At 44.7% G+C, this 22,120-nt stretch overlaps 1 protein-coding gene across 1 annotated transcript in view; it reads left to right on the forward strand.

Moving 5' to 3' along the window:
- The window catches only part of LOC127034347 (borealin-2-like), a 189,665-nt gene that overhangs the window by 97,027 nt on the left and 70,518 nt on the right, over positions 1-22,120 (forward strand). The window lies entirely within an intron of this gene.

The raw sequence follows: 22,120 nt of genomic DNA on the forward strand, positions 1-22,120 counted from the left end.
CATGCAGAATTTCAAAAAACATCTTTTGAAAATTTAATGTAGGCTTGGTCAGTTTTAAACTTGCAATTCTTCCACGCTTTGCAAGAACAAATGGAAACAATGATCTGCTGCTATTTTTGAGTCCTTCCAGGTTACATTTCCTTCCAGTTAGCTAAAGAGAGAATCTTTCTCTTCCTCCATCCATTAAAGGTCATAATGCACATTTTTTGTAGGCACCACATAGTTTTTCTTCGAGTGCTTGCTCATATCCATTCCAGTTAGGTGTGCGCACGCCGCGTGCACGTTCGTCGGAAGACTTTTATCCTAGCAACACTCGGTGGGCCAGCAGGGCACCCCCTGGAGTGGCGCCGATATGGCGCTTGATATATACCCCTGCTGGCCCATCTGTCTCTCAGTTCCTTCTTACCGCCCGTGTCGGTCATTGAAACAGTGGAGCGCGGCTTAGCTGATCTCCCCCTCCCTAGCTATTCGCTCGTTTATATAGTTATTGTGTATATAGTTAGATTTTCTATAGTTCTAGTTAACTTTGTTTTAATAGTTATTGTAGTAGTTTTTGTATATAGTTAAAGAGGATCGGGGCTTAGCCCCTTCTCCTCACCCAGTACCGGGGCCCATGCCCGGTTCATCGGGCTTCAAACCCTGAGCGGCCTGTCATAGGCCGATGCCCACAGGAGACCCACATGACTCCTGTTTAAAGTGCTTGGGCGAATCCCACCTCACAGACAAGTGCCGAATTTGCAAGGCTTTCACACTCACACCACACAAGCCCCGGACAAAAAGGGAACGGGACATTAGCCTGAAGCAACTTTTGATGGAGGCAGCTCTAACTCCTCCATCTTCTGCACTGTCTGCGGCACCAGGGACAAGTGCCTCCTCCGTACTGGAACGCACGGCTACAGTAAAGGATCCTCGGCACCAGCCTTCACCGGCCCAAGCTTCTGCCCGGCACCGCTCCCTCTTCCCCAAGGAGCAAGAGGCATAAGAATCCTGCGGCCCCTGTATCTACGCCGCAGTCGGAGTATACTACCAAGTCGGACCGCCCGGCACCGCCAACTGCCATGGCACCGCAGACCTCTGTACCGTTGATTCAGGTCTCACAAGAGCCGTCGAGTCCGGTGCCTATCAGTTCCCTGGCACATGCTGTGGTTGAGCTTGTCATGCCCTCTACGCCGGAGACTTTCTCCACAGCACGAGAACTGATTACTTTGATGGAGCCAGAGCTGCCTCACCCCCTGGCACCGCTGGTGCGGGTTGTTCAATCATTGGGCAAGCCTGCCATGATGAGGCCATCTTCACCTGGTACCATCAAATGTCGCCGGTCACAATCCAGGTCCTGCAGGCACTCTCGGTCCCACCATCGGTCCCACCATCGATCCCGATGCCGCTCGCAGTTGCGGTACTGCTCTCCATCTCGGTACCAGTCATACTCGCGGCACCGCTCGAGATCTCGGTCGCCGTCTTGGTACTCTCGGCACTGGTCCAGATCCCGGCACCGCTGTACCTCTCGCAGCCGATCTCAGCACGGAGATTCAAGGCACCGGTTGACCTCCCGGCACCACGCTGGTCGCAGGTCCCGATCCCACTCTCGGCACCGATACAAATCCCGGTCCTGTTCTCTGGTACTGCGTAGAGAAGGATCGACTGGACGCAGAGACCTGATCCAATCGGCCTCGGCTCCCCCGTGGCCTTCTCGTCACCCATCCGCCTCATCCCATGCGGACAGTGCTTCTTATGGGGATTCGGACACGCATACCCATGGCCCAGACCACAGACCTCATCAGTGGTCCTTTTGGACACCTTGGGCTTATCATCAAGCCCAAGGTGAACCGGCTGGCCCATCACGCTCTGGTCACTCAGAGCACTGCGTGCCAGAGGCCACTTTAAGCAGACCTCCTGTGGCTGGTACAGAGGAAACCAGTACCCACACACCGGAACCGCACGATCTTACGGCTCTGGAGGTCCCCCAGGATCAGGAGTCAGTGCAGGACCCACTCGTCCCTGGGTTGTCATCCTCCTCTTCTCCGGATGAGTCAGTAGCGGAGACATCATCGTCGGGCCCACCTCCGATTGACCTCAGGTCACACCAGGACCTTCTGCGGCGTGTTGCCCAGAATATTAACTTAGTGGTAGAGGAAGTTCCAGAGGTGGAGGACCTGGTGATAAGCATTTTGTCTGCGGAGACACCAACCAGAGTGACTCTCCCCTTCATCCGTTCGATCCAGGCTAGAGCAGACACTATCTGGCAATCCCCAGCATCCATTCCACCCAGAGCCAGAGGGGTCGAACGGAAGTACATGGTGCCCTCCAAGGGGTATGAGTACCTCTATGTGCACCCCCCTCCCTGTTCATGGGTTGTACAGTCCATCAATGAACGGGAGTGCCACAGCCAACAAGCTCCTGCGCCTAAATCTAGGGAAGCTAGACGAATGGATTTGTTGGGATGGAAAATCTATTCTGCGGGAGGCCTCCAACTCAGGGTTGCGAACCAACAAGCCCTCCTGAATAGGTACAACTACAACACCTGGGAGGAGGTAGGGAAGTTTACAGAGTTGGTCCTGCAGGACTCCCGCCAGGAATTTACAGCACTCCTGGAGGAGGGGAAGAGAGTTGTGCGGACCTCCCTACAGGCCTCGCTAGATGCTGCTGACTCGGTGGCTAGAATGGTCGCCTCTGGAATAGCCATGCAATGTATATCATGGTTGCAAGTGTCCGGCTTGCCACCTGAACTTCAACATACCCTACAAGACTTGCCATTTGATGGACAGGGCTTGTTCTCACAAAAGACGGACCCCAGACTGCATAGTCTCAAGGACAACCGCGTAATTATGCGTTCGCTGGGACTGCATACGCCTCAGACTCAAAGACGGTCATTCTGCTTCCAACCTCAGCGCCCTTACCCCCCACCTAGGCCAAGGCAAGACTTTGCCAGAAGATGAGGTTGTACCAACCGCAGACATCAGTCTGGACTTCAAGGGGGTAACAATTCCAATCCTACCAAACCAACAGCGGGACCCAAATCAAACTTTTGAGGGTGCATCCGAGAGCAGAGTACCAATTGCCTCCCAGGATCCCTTTCAGTTCTACAACCGCCTTTCTCCGTTCCTCCCTGCGTGGTCCTAATTAACTTCAGCTCATTGGGTCCTACGCACGGTGGAGCTTGGATACCATCTTCAGTTTGTTTCACCCCCTCTCTCTCACCCCCCCCTCCTCGTCCCTCTTCAGGGACCTCTCTCACAGGCAACTCCTTCTCCAGGAGGTCCGGAGGCTCATTTCAATCGGAGCTATAGAGGAGGTACCAGAGGAATTAAGGGGCAAGGGGTTTTATTCCCGATATTTCCTAATCCCCAAGGCAAAAGGGGGCCTCCGGCCTATCCTAGATTTGCGAGGACCGAACAAATTCATCAAAAAGTTCAAGTTCCGCATGGTATCCTTGGGAACCATCATCCCTTCCCTGAATCCCGGAGATTGGTACGCCGCTCTTGACATGAAGGACACATATTTCCACATTGCAGTTTACCCCCCGCACAGATGGCATCTGTGCTTTGTGGTGAATCATCAACACTATCAGTTTACGGTCCTTCCCTTTGGCCTCTCCTTGGCCCCTCGGGTCTTCACGAAGTGTATGGCAGTCGTCGCAGCTTCCTTCCATCGTCGTCGAATACACGTCTTCCCATACCTCGACGACTGGCTTATTCTAGGGGCCTCCGAGGCACAAGTCATCAGCCATGTGACCATCATCAAGGACCTCTTCATGCGTCTAGGGCTGATAATCAATTTGGAAAAGTCCACTCTGGTGCCTACGCAGAGGATAGAGTTTATCGGGGCCATGCTGGACTCCAGCCTTGCGACGGCCAGTTTACCCCCACATCGTTTTCAGGCTATAGTCTCTCTTGTACAAAGACTTCAGAGCTTCCCAACAACCTCTGCTCGCACTTGCCTTGGCCTCCTCGGTCACATGGCTGCATGCACATTCGTCACAAAGCACGCCAGACTGCGAATGCGTCCTCTGCAAATCTGGCTCACCTCAGCCTATCGTCCGGGCAGAGACGCCATAGACATTATACTCACAGTTCCGCTGAGTGTCCTGGGCTCCCTTAACTGGTGGCGAACGTCATCCCTGGTGTGTGCAGGTCTGCCGTTCCATCCACCCCAGCCCTCCACATCCCTAACAATGGACGCGTCATCCCTGGGCTGGGGTGCTCACCTAGGGGACCTTCGCACTCAAGGCCTTTGGTCGTCCCGGGAGTTGACGTTACACATCAATGTCCGAGAGCTGAGAGCGGTCCAGCTGCGTGCCGAGCGTTCCAACGCCACCTGCAGGGCCATTGTGTTGCAGTTTTCACGGACAACGCAATGGCCATGTATTACATAAACAAGCAGGGAGGGACACGGTCCTCCCCCCTGTGTCAGGAGGCGATCCAACTGTGGGACTTCTGCATAGCCCAGTCCATAGATCTAGTAGCCTCCTTTCTCCCAGGAGTCCGGAACACTCTCGCAGATCAACTGAGCAGATCCTTCCTGTCACACAAGTGGTCCATCCGTCCGGACATTCTCCATTCGGTTTTCCGGAGGTGGGGCTTTCCCCACGTAGACCTTTTTGCCTCCAAAGTGAACAGGAAATGCCAGTTGTTCTGCTCCCTACAAGGTCGCTCCCCAGGCTCCCTCTCGGACATGTTCCTAATTCCATGGAAAGGTCACCTTTTTTATGCCTTCCCACCATTCCCTCTCGTCCACCGAGTTTTACTCAAGCTCCGCAGGGACAAAGCCTGCCTAATTCTAATCGCTCTGGCTTGGCCGAGACAGCACTGGTACACACCGCTGCTCGACCTTTCTCTGACAGATCCGATTCCCCTGCCACTCTGTCTGGATCTCATCACGCAGGACTTCGGCAGGCTTCACCACCTGGACCTGCAGTCCCTTCATCTGACAGCATGGCTGCTGTCTGGCTGAGCCAATCGGAGTTGCGTTGTTCCATCTCCATGCAGCAGGTGCTGCTGGGAAGCAGAAAGCCTTCCACGCGAAGAACATACCTCGCTAAATGGAAGCGCTTCTCTCACTGGTGCACCCAGCATGACCTTACTCCACAAACTGTATCGGTCCCCACTGTCTTGGACTATTTATGGTCCCTCAAAGAGCAGGGCCTGGCGATCTCTTCTATACAAGTGCATCTTGCAGCTATTTCCACCTTCTATCCTGGGGAAACTGGCAGTTCCATTTTTTCTCACCCCATGGTTTCCAGATTGCTCAAAGGCTTGGAGCAACTCTACCCTCAGGTCAGATGCCCAAGCCCTACCTGGAATCTAAACCTCGTATTAACTAGGCTCATGGGTCCCCCCTTTGAGCCTTTAGCCACATGCTCGCTGCTGTACCTGTCCTGGAAGACAGCATTCCTCGTCGCTATCACGTCTGCTAGGCGAGTCTTGGAACTTCGAGCATTGACTGTGGATCCCCCTTATACGGTGTTCCACAAGGACAAGGTACAGCTGCGACCGCACCCAGTATTCCTCCCTAAGGTGGTCTCTGCCTTCCACGTTAATCAGGACATCTTTCTGCCAGTCTTTTTTCCGAAGCAGCATTCATCGTGCCGTGAACAACAGCTGCATACTCTGGATGTCCACAGGGCTCTCGCCTTTTACATCGAGAGGACCAAACCCTTCCGACGTTCACCTCAGCTATTTGTAGCTCTGGCAGAGTGCATGAAGGGCATGTCATTCTCTTCCCAACGAATTTCATCTTGGGCGACATCCTGTATTCGGGCATGCTATGACTTGGCTCACGTTCCGACCGGCCATCTCACCGCCCACTCTACCTGGGCTCAAGCCTCATCTGCCGCGTTCTTGGCACATGTTCCCATCCAGAAAATATGTCGCGCGGCTACCTGGTCTTCCATCCACACCTTTGCATCACACTACGCATTGGTCCAGCAATCCAGAGACGATGCCGCCTTCGGCTCAGCAGTCTTACATTCTGCAACGTCTCGCTCCGACCCCTCCACCTAGGTAAGGCTTGGGAATCACCTAACTGGAATGGATATGAGCAAGCACTCGAAGAAGAAAAGACGGTTACTCACCTTTGTAACTGTTGTTCTTCGAGATGTGTTGCTCATATCCATTCCAAACCCGCCCTCCTTCCCCACTGTTGGAGTAGCCGGCAAGAAGGAACTGAGGGGCGGATGGGCCGGCAGGGGTATATATCAAGTGCCATAACGGTGCCATTCCAGGGGGCGTCCTGCCGGCCCACCGAGTGTTGCTAGGGTAAAAGTCTTCTGACGAACGTACACGTGGCACGCGCACACCTAACTGGAATGGATATGAGCTACACATCTCGAAGAACCACAATAACAAAGGTGAGTAACCGTCTTTTGCTTTTCTTTAAAACATAGCCCTCAAAGTTATGAAGTTTCATCCTAATAATTACCCCCTTCTGTTGGTGGGCAGGACCAGGCTTTAGTAGAAGAAAAGCTAGCAGCTGTGTGGGATCTGCAAAATGGCCCTATCTCCTCCCCTGGGGATGGGACTGGAGTGGGAAGCAGGTAATGGCCTGATCCTTCCCTCCAGCTATATGGGCTTGTTACTTACACCAAATACAGGACAAGTGAGTGTGTTAGCCTCTGGTCAGATAAAACAAGGTGCAGAGACAGGAAAATCCTGTTAGAGGTAGCAAAGACATCAGACGTGCTCCCAGAGACAGCAGGACCCTAAGAGCAACCAGGCTTGGATAGAATCTGAAATTTGTTCTGTTATTTTAGTTACCTGTAAAGTCAAACTCCATGCAGAGAAAAGTTTCATCGTATACATCAGGTGTAGACTTTATTGGAGACAGCGTCCTTCCTGTTCACAGGGACTTGTTTATTTATTTAAATCTTTATTAAACAACAGAAAGTCAAAGGAAAGAATATATCTACAGAAGAAGCAGACTTGTCTGACTGCAAGGAAAATACTTTTCAAAATAAAAGTGATCCTGGCCTGTCATCCCTTCATCTCTTCTAAATAACATCAGAATCCCAAGTGATATCAATTCTCCAGTTTGGTGTCACAGAATAAAACCTTTCAGTGGCATCAGTATAAGAAAATTAGATCATTAGATGGGTGATAAACTCTACTGGTAACAAATGTGGCAAACATTGCTGTAAAACATTGCAGTGTTTCAATGACACTGAAGTTATCTGAGCTATAGCTATAGCCTGTTATTTCCAATTTTCATCTTTATATTGATGCTAGTAAGACTTATGAGTATTGCCTTGGGTTAGAACTACAATTGAATTTTTCACCCCTGTCATTGTATATCTGATAATTTTGTAATTTAACCTTCTGTATTCCTGTCCAGCTACGCTCAGTCTGAAAGGGTTCTACACAGTAGAAATAAACCACAAGATTAAAAGTGGCATTTTTTCTCATATAGCCTTCTTGTGGCTGCTGGGAAAAAGAGAACCTTGTTTAATTTGGTTTGCTAAATGGCCCTTCAGTGAAGAATGCTGCAGTGCTAGATGTTAGCTATTAATACTGGGACAAGGTCTTCCTTTAAGAAATCAATAAACACATCTAACCTTAATAATCGGGTCTGCTTGGTAATCAATACAGTCACTTACCTATTATATTACTGTTCAAGACAGCACTGCAGATGGCCAAACTTGTCTGGAAATCTCTGAGCGTGGGTGTGGATTCCTGTTGGAGAGTATTTTTTGTTATGCTCTGTGTAGCTATTCTCTGACCCTAGTACTCACAAAGGGCCCAATTCTTCTCTTAAAGTCAATAGGAGTTCTGACAGTGATTTCAATAGGAACAGGAACCATGTACTGTTGTTATGGGTGTAATATATACTACCGTGAATACTAAATAAAATTACCATAAAAAGAAAACCACCATTTTAGAATTAGAGGAAAAGAGAGAGGACAAAGCCAGAATGAAAGATGCAGAGATCAGTTCATCCTGAACTTTTAGAAAATGCCTAGTGCAGCCATTTATTATTTTGTACACTGTTTGTTTGCTTCCTTCAGTAGTGGTGACTGTGCTGTTATCCTTGCTATGTCACACAGTAGCCTCTTTAAAACTTGCCCCCTTTGTGAATATATCTGTTTAAATGTCTAAAAAAATAGTAGGGAGGAAAAATACCCACATACAAATACCCAAATGCATCTTGGGGTAAATGACTGAAACTCAGAACTGTCACACTCTTTTGCAGTTTCTTGTTCATGTTTGCACCACCCTCCCATTTAGCTTCCAGGCAAGCTCTTCCCCACTAATGTTCTTTTACCATCAGCATTTTGTAATATTACAATGGCACTCAAAATGCATTGAAAAACTGATGGCATCTTGTTTACCAAATCAAGCCAGATTTGTACTTTCCTTCCAGTTGAAAGGCAACATATTGTACACTCTTCTCTGTAATAACACTCTCCATTCACAAAAACTTCCTCTGTCAATTACATGGATCCACTAAAGAGCATCAGTTGTGTACAACAGCACTGGACTAATAGAGCCAATTTCTTCTCTCTCCGGGTTTAAATCTGGGCTTAGCTCAGACTAACATTGGTGTGAATGAGGTCAAAGTCAGGCTCATTATCTTTACCTCCACTAGAAAAACAGAGTTCTCTGTGGATCTGCTTTTTCTTACTAGTCCGCCACAATCATTAATATTCTTTATGGAAAGTCTGTCTTCTTTATTACTACTTATTTGTCCTCCTTTGCTAAAAATGTACAGATGTATACAATGTATAAATCCTCTGTATTGCTTACTTTCCATCTCCTCACACTTTGCTTGTCAGTCAGGGTTCTAATGCTTTTAATTTCCACAGTGTTGCTGCCTGAAGCTATTACCAAAATGCCACACATATAGGCTTTATTCTCTTGGAAATGCCAATGATGTAAATTAGCTGGGATAGTGATAGCTTCTAAAAGCTCTTATGCTCAACAGGGCATTTGCTGTCCTGGGAAAGTGTCATTCCTTAAGCCACCAAAGATAGTTAGCTTTGCCTTTTGTGATATAATTCACTTGCATTATCGCATGATCCCAGTATGACGCACACAGTCTGTTGTGTCCATATTGCTTAAATGACAGCAATTACGATGATGCAGAGTTCATTCTAGGACGCTGCGTAGCAAAAGTAGTCTGTGTTCTGGTTACTGAAATCTAAAGAAGTGTAAAAAAAAATGCTGTTTCCTTAATCATTGATTTATGAATACATAAAATAAAATAACAAATCGTTGCAATTCAAATAGTTCAATTTCAATAGCTGTTAGAAAGAATGACAAAAGGGCCATTTTATTTAGCTTATTTAGCTTACTTTCAATCTCATATTTTTTTTTTAACATTTAATTTCTGCTCCTTTTCCTGCAAAATATAGTGCCAGATCCTTTTGTCTGACTGAGATGCAGAAAGCTCTAGGAGGAGGTTAAAACAATCTTAAGTCACTTTTGTGACCTCTAAATCCTGAGACCAGTCTGTGCTGGTCCATGGCATGGTACAAGTTAGAGCAGGCTCAGAGCTTCTCTAATAAATGTTAGCTACTCACACCCCCGTGGGGGTCTTTCCAGTTGCCTGGGATCACCAAGGTTGGGGATGTACTGCTCCCTTCCCCTTTATTTTATACCTGGAGAAACAGAGATACAGAGGCTGGGATTTTCATGGGGCCTAAGGGAGTTAGGAACCAAAGTATCATTGAAAATCAATGAGAATATCCCTACCATAGTGGTTAAGTGACTTGCACAAGGGCATACGAGAAGTGTCAGAGAGCACTAACACTTCAAATCTCCTGACTCCTGGTCTTGTGTTCTTCACCACAAGACCACTCTTCCTCCCAGATACTTATATTGGAACTTACAGATTTTTGGCAGTCAAGTGAGGGCGTTTCTGGATGTATGTCTGCTGTGTGCCAAGGTCTCCCGGGTATATGCCATTATTTAAAGGACAGAATAGAATATCTGTATAAATTATGTAACTGTGGCATAGACTCGCATCACTCAAGCAAATGATGCAAAATGATTAGGTCTCTGCCCCTCATTCCTGTCTTGGTACCACCTTTCCTTTTTCTGCCCCTCCATTACTCTTTTCCCACTGTATTTATTTATATATTATTAACCAACCTGTCCAACTGCCATGTACAGGTCCAATTGCCAGCTATTTGTCTTAATTGGAGGATGCTTCAAAATTTGAAAGATTGTATGACTCACTTACAGACACCCAGTCCTTTTTGCATCAGCCAAGTAACTTTACCATGATGAAAAGAATGTACTGAATATGAATTAACACTGCAACTATTCTGTTCTGCATGGCCCTCCATTTACTGGGCACATCATCTGCTTGATTCTCCATCTGTTCATGTAAAAGTGTGAACAACATTCAGTTCACGATCACAGAATAGTGTAGACATAAGCCATTTCAAGAAGGCAGAAGGCATCCCCAAATATGGAACTTATGCTGTTACAGTCCTCAAATAAAATGTAGGAAATATCTGTGTTCTGTCAGTGATATAGGAACAGTTCTACTTAGTAAATGCTCCTTTTTCTTTTAAAAAGTTTTGGTTTCCATCTCTCTGTAGTGGAGAGAGCCTTCCTTCCAGGCCTTCTTGATCTTCTTTTACTTCATTACACCTGAATAGATGTAAAGTTGTTTCAGATGGAAAACATCTAGTCTCTTACAGAAGTGGTGGGCTTGACTGATGTTTGTTTTGTTTTGTTCGGTATGTACTTGATCCTCTGGAAAGCACTGTGTAAGTGTAAAATAATATATTTTACAATATACAAGAGAGTACCATTCTCGATCAATTGGAGAAGAGGCAAGAAATCAGGACCTTCAGAGGTTTTATTCTGGGCTTAGCTGTTGACTTACTGTGAGATCTTCGACACATCTGGCAACCTTTTTGTTTGTTTCATTTTGCATAGCTGTAAAATGGTGATGATACTTCCCCAGCTTACAGGAGTATTGCGTTTTTAATATTTAGAAATAAGGTATTGTAACCTTTTTGAAGGCTACGTTGTGTGTGGGAGAAAGAATGTTTGAAAAGGACGTACAGGATAAGATCATGCCTTTCAACCATGGGCCATTGTAAACAGCAGCGCAGACCCTCCCACAGGGAGCACTGGGAAGCAATCTGCCTCATAGAGGGAAAATGCATCCTGGAGCTCCCCGGCTTCATTATGGGGAGAGTGATTTGGTACAGTGCTTTTAAAGAGTACAGAATACTCCTCCCTGTGTGGCTGGCCAGTTCCACTAGCTGGATTCTTGTGAGGAAGGAAGGAAGGAAACTGAGTCAGGGTTCTATGCCACCTGCTCCTTGCTCCATTTCTGGTGAGTTGCTCATCTGGGGAGCAAGTTGGTAGCAGTCCTTATGGAAACCTTAGCACAAAGGCTGCCATTTTGGGCATGCCTTATGTTAGCTGCACATCAGGGTATCCTTCCTCCCACGGTATGGACCCATTTACACCTCTTTGCCTTCCTTCTGAACTTTGATCTAGGATTTCACATTCACTAGATTATTCCTTAGAGAAATTTCTGAAACTTTTTATATAAAATAGGAACTGCATAAAAATAATGGGTCAGTTTCTGCTTTCAGATGTACCAGTAAATCCAAAATTAAATCCTTTACACCAGTCTACCTGAGAATAAAATTTGGCCTTTTAAAAGCATCTTGTCTTCACATTTTCAAAAAGTTTAGCTTTAAAGAAAATTCACCTACTTTTCAGGGAATACTATTTTTTTATGGTAAAAATAGTATCTCTTGAGGTTTTCTTTTTCTATCCCATGGGGTAAAAAGGTAACACTTTTTGGGGGGAGAATTTGTAAAGACTGCTAGAACTTTAACTGATAATTGTGATGTTTACTGTACTGAATGTTTTAAAACTTCATTTTGGCTTGGTCTGCACCTAAGAATTAGATCAACCAAGCTACAGCACTCAGGGCTCTGAAAAATGTCATGCCCTTTGGGACATAGTTAGGTGAACTTATCCCCCACTGTAAACCCCCACCTATAAAATTCTTCTGTCAACTTAGCTACCGCCTCTTGGAGAGGTGGATTAACTATATTGATGGAGAAATCTCTTCTGCCAGCATAGCAACCATCTACACTACAGTGCTGCATGGCACAGCTGCAGTGCCATTGCTATGTTACTGTAGTGTAGACATACTCTTTTTGTTGACAGATTAGCCTTCTGAGGAGTGAAAAAGCTGTTTGTTACAGTCCTGTGACGAACCCTGCAGGATCTGGACACCTGTTTAACATGTATATAGAAATACTTAGAATGTATAGCAATTTATATCTTCAAAGTATAGTACAGACATTTTAACTAATAAAGCCTCACCCCACCCTTAACAGGTGTAAGGGGTTGTTATCCACATTTTGAGGATGGGGAAATTGATACAGAGAGCTGCCCAAGCCCGCACAGTGTGTCAGTGGGAGAGTTTGGGTTTGACCGCTCAGACCTGTGATCTTTCCTGCCTCTCTCTCATTGGTAGAGAGAGAGAGACTGTTAGAGGAGAGGAGAAAAAGGAACGAGAGAATAGATGACTGATGTATCGGTGGAATAAAAATGGCCTACAAGCTGCTCTTGGCCAAGAAAACCATAGTTTTTTTGTCTTTATTGATTTTGAGGAAAGTGTTTGTGGAGTTTGGTTTCTTTAATAAGGTGAAGCTCTAGGGCAAGGATTGGTGCGGGTGAAGAAGAGACTGGAGAACCTTAAAGCTGACAAACAATCAAAGGAGATGGTGATAAAGTGATTGTCCCTCAGTAACTAGAGCAATGTTTAATTGGGGATGAATATATGTCCCTCATGAATCTGGGGGAGAGTAAGATTCCCTCAGAAGTGTCTGCTGAGTTGTAGTGAGACAAACCTTGGGAGTCTGGGGGGAGTTATCCTGAACAAGAACTGAATGAAAACTGAGTTAAGGACCTCAGGGTTTGGCCACTGAAAATAAAAGCAAATGCCAACTAAGTGACTTTACTTTATAGGCAGTAATAAAATAGTGTAGAGATTTTGAAATCCACTTTGAATTAAGTGAAATGGAAAGGGACACATTTTTCGGATTGTTTGTTGTTGGTTTTTTTGGGGTCTCTCTTCCTGTCCTCCTACACACATTTTCCTCACCATGTCCTTATCTCTGATCTCTTTGCCCTCATGCCTCTTGGAAACTACATGGTTGTGACTTTCAAAGATGTTTTTTCCAACTGTTACATCACCTTGATGTGTGATTCAAACCTCTCTGTTTTATGAAATGATGTGACATGTCCATGGATGCCATTTTAGGCTCTCTTCTGGGTGCTTGGTAAGCAGGCTTTATATGGTCCCTTTGTGATGACAGAACATTGCAAAGGGGCCGTAGCAGGAAAAAGAATCTGGCCCAGGAGTTCTAATCCCAACTTTGCTATTAGCATGCAGTATGACTTTGGGTAAGTCACTTCAACTCTCTGAGCTTCAGCTTTCCCAGCAGTAAAATAAATGTAATGATGCTTACCCTTCTTTATTAAAGCATTCTGGGAGCTGTGGATGAAAAACACCATGCAAATGCTAAGCACTGGTCTTATTATATATCAGGTTACACTGTTGGTTATTAAAAAGGAAAAATCCCTCACAAATAATGTGGATAGCTTGGTTCAGATAATAGGGGAAATCATAATGAAGAAGAAGCTGAGGTTTTTCAGTAAATAGTGTCTTAGTTCAGGTCTGGACTATTGCTGGCATTTTTTAACAGCACTTCATATTTGTTGGTTTGATACTAATGAATTATAGTCTTGATTAACAATAGCAACCAGGAGGATTTTGCATGTGACCGTATTTGTCAGAGAAGATTTGATGGCACTATATGGCCATTTAAACATTTGAATAGTTTCCAATATCTTGGGATGAGAGCTTTTATTAGTGTCGACTGGCCTGGTCCATACTATATTTATCCCAGTAGCTGTAAAATAAATGGTTTGTGGCTCTTCGCTAATTTTTTTTTTTTTTAGTAATTTTATCTATTTTTTTTAATTCATTTTCTGCAAGCATGTAGTGTCATTTTGGTAGACATGCTGTGAACATAATTGTGTATGTTGCAGTAACTGTTCCACTTAAAAAAACCCCAAAAAACAAAAAAAAAAGTGTTAAAATATTTCAGCAGCACATGGTGTGTGTGGTGAAGTGATATCTTGCACTTCTGAAAAGAAATGGGTTATATTTCTCTGTTTAAAAATTATATATATACACACACACACACATATACACACCGTATTTCCTCATGGTTCTTTGTCATATTTCTCCACTCTGCAATTGGTGTGCGGACCTGGAAACGAAATGATTGTGCCATTTGCCTGTGAGTCCCAATTGTTGTGCACTGAGTTTAAAAAAAAGACTTGCTTGATGATGATTGTTTTGTAGTAGCACATGGGAGCCTCAGTCATGGACCAGGACTCATTGTGCTAGGTGCTATACAAACACAGAACAAAACCACAGTTCCTTTCCTGAGGTTAGTTCTTTATCAGCCAGGCAAATATTATGATTGTATTCTTGTGCTCAGGACCCGACTGGAGAGTGAGTCAGCAGCAGGAAGCAACAGGTCCCACACTGTTGGCTGCCACCATAGGTCCCGGAGAGGAGGCAGAACACACTAGAGCCATGGCATCTTTTTCATTCTCTCCAATTGTGTCATGATATGACCAAGAGAAAGGGAGGTGCTGAGTCAGCCAAGATGCCTAGAGAGTCAGGTTTTTGGTAGATCCAGGTTTATTATAGTCTGAATCAATCCCCGGCTTTAAGGAGGTCTAACTTGGGTCACCTTTCCCTGATACTTGCTAATCGCATATAATTTTTGGCTCTAAAGCTCTAGGCCAGGATTTTCCAAAATGGGTGCCTAAAGTTAGGCTTCTAAGTCAGAAGCAAGGGATGGATTTTCAAAGTGTGTCACTACCCAGCAGGTCCCTCTGACGTCAGTGGCACTTACTCCTGTCCCTTCAGCAAGAAAGTCTCCTTAATATTTAATATTTTAACTGCCATATTTAATCTGTCCTTTCTAATGAGCTCTTCATTATCCAGTGCCAACAAAATTATAGAAAGCAGCAATGGCTAAGGACTCTCCTCTCTCCCCTCTGTGGTATGATGCAGTTGGGAAGTATAAGAAAGTTAATATCAGATAATTTTGTTTTTTAATTGTGCATTAGTTACTCTCCTCTGGATAGAAGTATTGCCAGGTCAGTTGAAATGGTTCAAAGGACACTGTATCTGCAGAGACAAAAATATAAAATTAATGTTACCGGTCTGAGTAGAGTCGTCTTAAGCTCATCCCGTGTTGTAATGGGGAAAGGAAGGGCCAAATCCTCCTCAAAGACCTTCAGGAATGGTTACTGGTAAACTTACAATGTGTTAGAAAGGTTTCAGAGAATGTAACTGAGTGCAGAATTTAGTCCTAGGTGTTTCTACTGTGCCACATTTAGACTGTGTAGGAAAATCTTCCCTGAAGTAAACTGTTACAAGGTCTTAGGTAGTAAGTACACCTCATTCTGCTGACCCAAGTGAATGCCTGAGTAATAACTGAACAGGATTTACATGCCCAAGACAGATTATTCATGCATGACCTCAAAAGATCAAACTAGCCGCTGTAATCTGTCCATCATTCTTGTGAATGACATGCTGATATAAACTATTGATGAATTCTCCATCCTTGACTGGCATTCAGGTTAGGTTTATTCTTGTCTATGGTGAAAGAGGGATTCCTTTAGCACAGGTCTGAACTCCTTTCTGAAATAATGTAGCTGTGTCTGGCTTGCAGTGTGCAGTTCTCTGTTGGACATACCTTTGCTGCATGTTGCAACAAACCATCCATTCGTGCTATGCAGAAGAGGCGTGAGGCAAAATAGTACAGGTGCAAAGGACAAAAGTCAGAACAGAGCTCTTGTTGGGGAGTGTCTTTTAATTATCTTGTTCCATACTTAAGTACTGCACCTTTAATGACATGAAGCTTTTCCTTTTACATTTGTATCCTGGTGGGTAATTGTTATGGTAATATGATAGATGCGATTTTTTAATGTCTGGTATTTTTTTTATCTAAATCGTTGTGATTAAAACAACTTATTTAACAAGATGTCAAAGTACATAGCTGGGAACAATGCCTGTGGTATTGTAGGCCTTGTCTACACTGCCACTTTATAGTGCTGAAACGTTCTCGCTCCAGGGTGTTAAAAAATACTTCCCTGAGCGATGCAAGTTTCAGTGCTGTAACGTGGCAGTGTAGACAGTGTGCCAGTGCTGGGAGCCACGCCCCTTGTGGGAGTGGTTTTCGTTATAGTGCTGGGAGAGCTCTTTCCCAGCGCTGGTGCCACAATTACACAGCCATGTTAAAGCACTGCTGTGGCAGCACTTTAACGTTGGTAGTGAAGACATACCCATCGTGTTCTGGCTCAGTTAAGCCCCCAAGACCATCCAAAAAAAGAAAAATGGTTGGTTCATATTAAATGTAAAAAGTGTCCATAGCCACAGTTTAGTGAAGGCTGTTGTCCTACTATTTCCAAGTCCTGTTTTGAGCCACAACTTATTGTTTAAAAGGAGCACGTTAGCAGCTAACACTTTTCACCAAATGCTTCTTTTTTCTGAGCTGCCTCTGCCAGTGACAGCTCTTTTAAAACCTGTTCAGTTCACAGACTAGGGCAGTGGTTCTGAGTCTATTTACCATTGTGGGCCGCAGCCAATACTACCTGTATGGCCCTGAGGATGTCACATGGGCCTCTGCTCTGTGCTAATTGGGCCACAGGTTGAGAACCATTTGACTAGACCAGGGGTGGCCAACCTGTGGCTCTGGAGCCACATGTGGCTCTTCAGAAGTTAATATGCGGCTCCTTGTACAGGCACCGACTCCGGGGCTGGAGCTACAGGCACTAACTTTCCAATGTGCTGGGGGGATGCTCACTGCTCAACCCCTGGCTCTGCCACAGGCCCTGCCCCCACTCCACCCCTTCCCCTGATGTGCCCTCGCTCCTCCTCCTCCCCGCCCCGAGCCTCCTGCATGCCATGAAACAGCTGATTGGGAGATGTGGGGAGGGAAGGGGAGGTGCTGATTGGCAGGGCTGCCAGTGGGTGGGAGGTGCTGGAGCGGGATGGGGGAGCTGATTGGGGGGCTGCTGACGTATTACTATGGCTCCTTGACAAATTCTGGCTCCTGCTCAAGCTGGCCACCCCTGGACTAGGGGCTTGATCTTGACCTGTATCTCACTGGAAACAACATACACCTCACAGGATTAGGCATTGCCTTTCTGTGTCTGTTGTGTTGTGGTGTCAGACATCCCTATAAAATCTTCTAAGTAACTGGATCCACTTAAGTATTTTGGTAAATGCTTCTCAAACGATCAGCAGATAGTCAGACTTTAACAAATCATAAGTAAGAGGAAATAATAATAAATAAATTTATATACCCCTTCCACCCTTCAGGTTTGTGAGTACTTGAAATGTGGCTCTGCTTCAGAAATGTTGAGGATTGAGCTCCTCTCTGATCAAATAAAAACAAAGTAAGAGCTGACATTGGTGTAAGTCTTTCCATTCAAAGATCCCAAGGTGCATAAACATATTATGCATCCCATAAAGCAGCCCTAACACACCACGCTGCTGGAAAAAAAAAGGAAATTAGGGAGAAGAAAGGAAGAAAAACTAATACCAGTTTTGTGTGGCATTCTGATGTACTCTTCCATCCTAGATGGGTTTGCTGGCCACACAAAGGGGCACAGGGAGTGTGGAATTCTAATTGTGTGAGGCCCAAAGGGTCTGTGAGGAATCTTGGCTCCAAGTCTATGGGCCTGGTCTACATAAGAAAATTTGGTTGGTTTAACTACACTGGTCAAGGGTGTGGAAAATCCCTTGAGTGGGGTAGTTAAGCTGACCTAAGTCTCCATGTGGACAGCACTAGGTCAATGGAAGAACTCTTCCTTTAGCTAGCTACCGCCTCTCAAGGAGGTGGAGTACTTAGGTGGATGGAAGAATCCCTCTCATTAGCAGCAGTTGTACCTACACTGAAGCTTCAGCTTTTTAAATTAATTTATGATGCATTTGATTTTTACATAGACCTCCTGTATTGTCATTGTAGCTTGTGGAGTTCCATTCACAATCAACAGTAAATGTTAAGAACTAGAGAAGATTAATAAAAAGCTTGCACAGGTTCTGCTCCCTCTGGTAAGGGCAAAACAAGCAATGTTTTTGCTCTACCAGATTATTTTATTTTCCGTCACAACAGGCAAAATAAAAATGATCTGGCATCACCCTCAGGCCCTGACCTACTCCATTGGTTTATTAAACATATAGCAGACTCAAACAGCAAGTGCTATTGGATATGTCCCCTCTCGTCACTCTAACTACAAGTTTCACTACCACGTTTAAGAGACCTGGCCTTCATCTATTTTTCATTTGATTTCTAAGAATCTCTTTTACCCTGCTAAATGTTTTCATGAATCTTTCTTCTCCCCACAAATCAGTCTTTGAACCATCTTTTCAGGTAGTAATCCAGCGGTAACTGAGATTGCTCTCCAGTAAACTGTTGGCAGCCTCAACATTATGGGATGTATTGAGGATGTTTAATGAAGTGAGGGAATCTAACATTGATTAAATAGAATTGCATGCTTTACCACCTTCAAAGTAGTGTCATTAGATTCAAGGGAGAATTGGCCATCACCTCAGAAAGGACAATATCCAGTGGTTGATTTGTCAACTAGTTTGCATTTAGAATGAAGCATAATCTAGTTTCACATCTCATTTGGATTTAACCTTCTTAGAGGTTCAGACTGGTGACTGGCTTTGCCAATAGACCTGAAAGAAGGTTCATGCTTTGGATTGTTGTAGTTTCCACAGGTTAGTGCTGTAGAAATTGAATACAAGTGGTTATGTGAAATTGTCTGCTCTTTCTTTTTGACTTGTTCAGATGAGCCTGGTAGCAGACCATGGACATAGTATGTGCCTAAAATAAAAAACCACTTGCATATTTAGTGATAAAACAATTTCTCCATAATACAATTCCAGACATTAACTGCCAAATAATTGATTCATTTATTCTAATCTTACTATATTCATGTTAGATTAAGGGGAGAGACACTCTTGTGTCTCAGCTTTCCTTTCTTTAAGATAGCAAAACATTTTAAGAGGAAGTAACCCTGGGAGCTCTGACATCTGTGGGGCTCACCTGCTCTTTTATCTGACACCTTGGGGTGGCTCCGGTGGACCTTCCGCAGGCGTGCCTGCAGAGGGTCCGCTGGTCCCGTGGCTCAGGCACGCCTGCGGGAGGTCCACCAGAGCCGCAGGACCAGCGGACCCTCCGCAGGGACGCCGAGCGGCAGAGCCACTGTGATTGGGGCGGCGAAATGGCTAGAGCTGGCCCTGTGGGGTGGAAAGGTGATTTTATGTTCTGAAACCAGAATTTTAGCACAGTGCTTTTAAACACTGACAAACATCTGAAAAACTGTGATGCCAATCACATGGTTCAACTGTTGTACCTCCAGTCTCCCTCCCCAAATACCTATGTGGGAAGAGTGTACCAGGATGAGCTTGAGGGTCCCTGAGTGCAGTCCATGACTTTTTAGCATGTATATCTTGATCTGTCTTCAACCCCTACCCCATCCTTCCAACTTAGATTAATGAGTAGATGGAGATGGGCATAGGGGCCTTTTTGGTAACTGCTACATGGGGGAATACACTAAATCTCTCCTAGCCCTGGAGGGGGGAAAAGCTGTCATTCTATCTCTTTCCTCCTCCTGTGTCATGGTCATGTCTCTCTCTCTTTCCCACCTACTCTTCTGCTACACTTAATTCTTCTTCTATGTCCCCCCCCCCAGTGTCTTGTCCCGAGTCCATCCTCTGTATTCAGTGGTCATGTTTTTCCTCCTTTTCCAGTATACTACCCCTGACATTCCTCTTTGCCCCCTGTGTTCTCCTCTGCATCTTTCTGGCTTGTTGTGGGATAGAGTGTGAGGCTGTTTTCTTGTGACAGCTGCCCCAGCTAGGACACAGCAATTCTAAAGTTCTGGTAAAATCAGAGAGGATTGCTTCTACAATGTGACCCAGTTGAAGTAGTTTTCAGAAACAAACCTTTTGGGCCAGACTGTGAGATTTGAGGAACTGAGGTCAAGTAACTTGGGCTGTAAAAGTAGAGGTGGTAGAGGGAAATTCCATGTGTCTACAATCTAATCTCTTCAAATTGGTGCACGTCTCCAGCCCCTCTGAGTGGGTGTTCTTAGGGGATGGGGGGCAACGCTTGCTACCCCCTTCTCCCTTTGCACCAGAAGTGCTGTGCAAAGAGGTTGGAACAGAAAAGAGAATTTGGCCGCATGCATTTATGTACCTACTATACCCACTCCTAGAGACAACCACCCTTACAGTTATGGAAGAGGAGCCAGGAGCAGTAGGTGACTGTGTGTGGTGCAGCTGCCAGCCAAGACCCAGTGACTTTTAACATTTATCTTGCAATGTGTATGGGCTATGTACCTGTTTGTTTTATCACAGCACTTTTCTCTCCCTGGTCAGATCTGATCCATAAACAACATGCATTTCTTTGATTAACCCCCACCCCAGTAAAAATGACACCTTGATAATAAAAAGACATGCAAAGACAGGAGGTCTTCACTTTATTTGTCTCCAGGCTTGATTTTATAGGATCAACCAGGCATATAGAAATTAAGTTGTTTTATCTGCTGTATTTTGGATTATCATCAATGGCTGGATAAAGGAGAACAAGTTGAGAATTCAAAAATGATTGTTAGTGCTGATCTATAAAGCAGATAGAAAACAGATTTAGTTAAGCCGATTCTGCAAAATGGAGTGTAGCAAAAGAAACAATGAAAATAGCCTTTCACTTTGATGGCTACACTAATCTCATATTGGAGACAAAATACATAGTGTACTGGACTCCATTTTTATCAGCATTTATCCTCTACAGGGGCAGTTAAGAGGAGAGAAAAGATCATCACAAAAGCAAAAGCCTTGCTGATATCAGTTTGTAGCACACAGCTGGCTCATGAACTGATAAAACAAAATCACATTCAAAGCAGGAACAGACAGATGACTAAGTAGATTTTTTTATAGATAAGTAATTTACATCTGTTAATACTACATACATTTAACTGCTCCAGTGGGTTACAGTTAGAGCAGTCTTAACTTGTGTACGTTTGGCTTTGTTAGTGATTGGAACCTTTCATTGGGTGAAATCAGCAAGCTTTGAGGTGATACATGGATTTGTGTTGAAAGCAGGTGAGAGTAAGTGGCTTTGTCTGAATTTTGGCATGAGTATATTTGCATCTGAAAAGCAGAGTTGAAAATAAGGGAAGATCACAGTTGAATAAAACATTTGCATGAGCCCTTCTGTATTGAAGTTTCTCAATTTCACACTCCTCTAGTCTCAACTTCATTTTGGCTTTTCAGTCACCAGTGACAAGTAGTACTTGAACAGTGTTGGTGGAGCATATAGGCAGTAGAGCATGAGATATTTGCAGCACTTTAGCTAAATAGGAAAGTTGAGTAATCCACCCATGCACTGATGTATGATTTATTAAGACTAGAAGTGTCTTTTCCCTATATCACTGTTGATACATAAGTCTTTGCACAGTTAGGAAAGTCACTAACAAATGGATAAGGTAGGCTTTTCAGTACATAAAAATGTGAATTTTAGCACAGATGTTCTTATAAAGAGTTTTTTATGCAAATCATAGCTCTTCTCTCACTTTAATTGGGTGTTGAATGTATACTGCTCCTTTGTCCTTAGTACACAGGATGAAGACCATGTTCTTCTGAAGCAAGAAAATGTCATTTTTCTTGTATAAATTAAAGATTCCTGTGATCCTTGAAATGCTGCAACAGTTCAGAGTTGGTCTCTGTGTCAAATTTGAGTTGACCCTGTGGCACTTTAGTATCATGATGAATCATAGCTATATACAACTCTAGATACCGCCCTGTACCTCTGACAAGAGTCCTGGATTGTTCCTCTTATATATGTATTAAAGGGTAAAAAATTGTAGGGCCAGTAAACAAGCAGTAAATCATGCAACAGACAGTAGCAGTGTGATGTTTAAGCTATCTCAGTAACAAGGTATAGATTGGGGTGCCCAAAATTGTGGCTCATGAGCCACCTACAGCTCTTTTAGTGTGGCTCATAGAGCCCCCTTCCCCATGGGCTCCATTTTCCACTTAC

This window comes from Gopherus flavomarginatus, chromosome 14 (genome assembly GCF_025201925.1).
Source record: "Gopherus flavomarginatus isolate rGopFla2 chromosome 14, rGopFla2.mat.asm, whole genome shotgun sequence".
NCBI lineage: Eukaryota > Metazoa > Chordata > Testudines > Testudinidae > Gopherus > Gopherus flavomarginatus.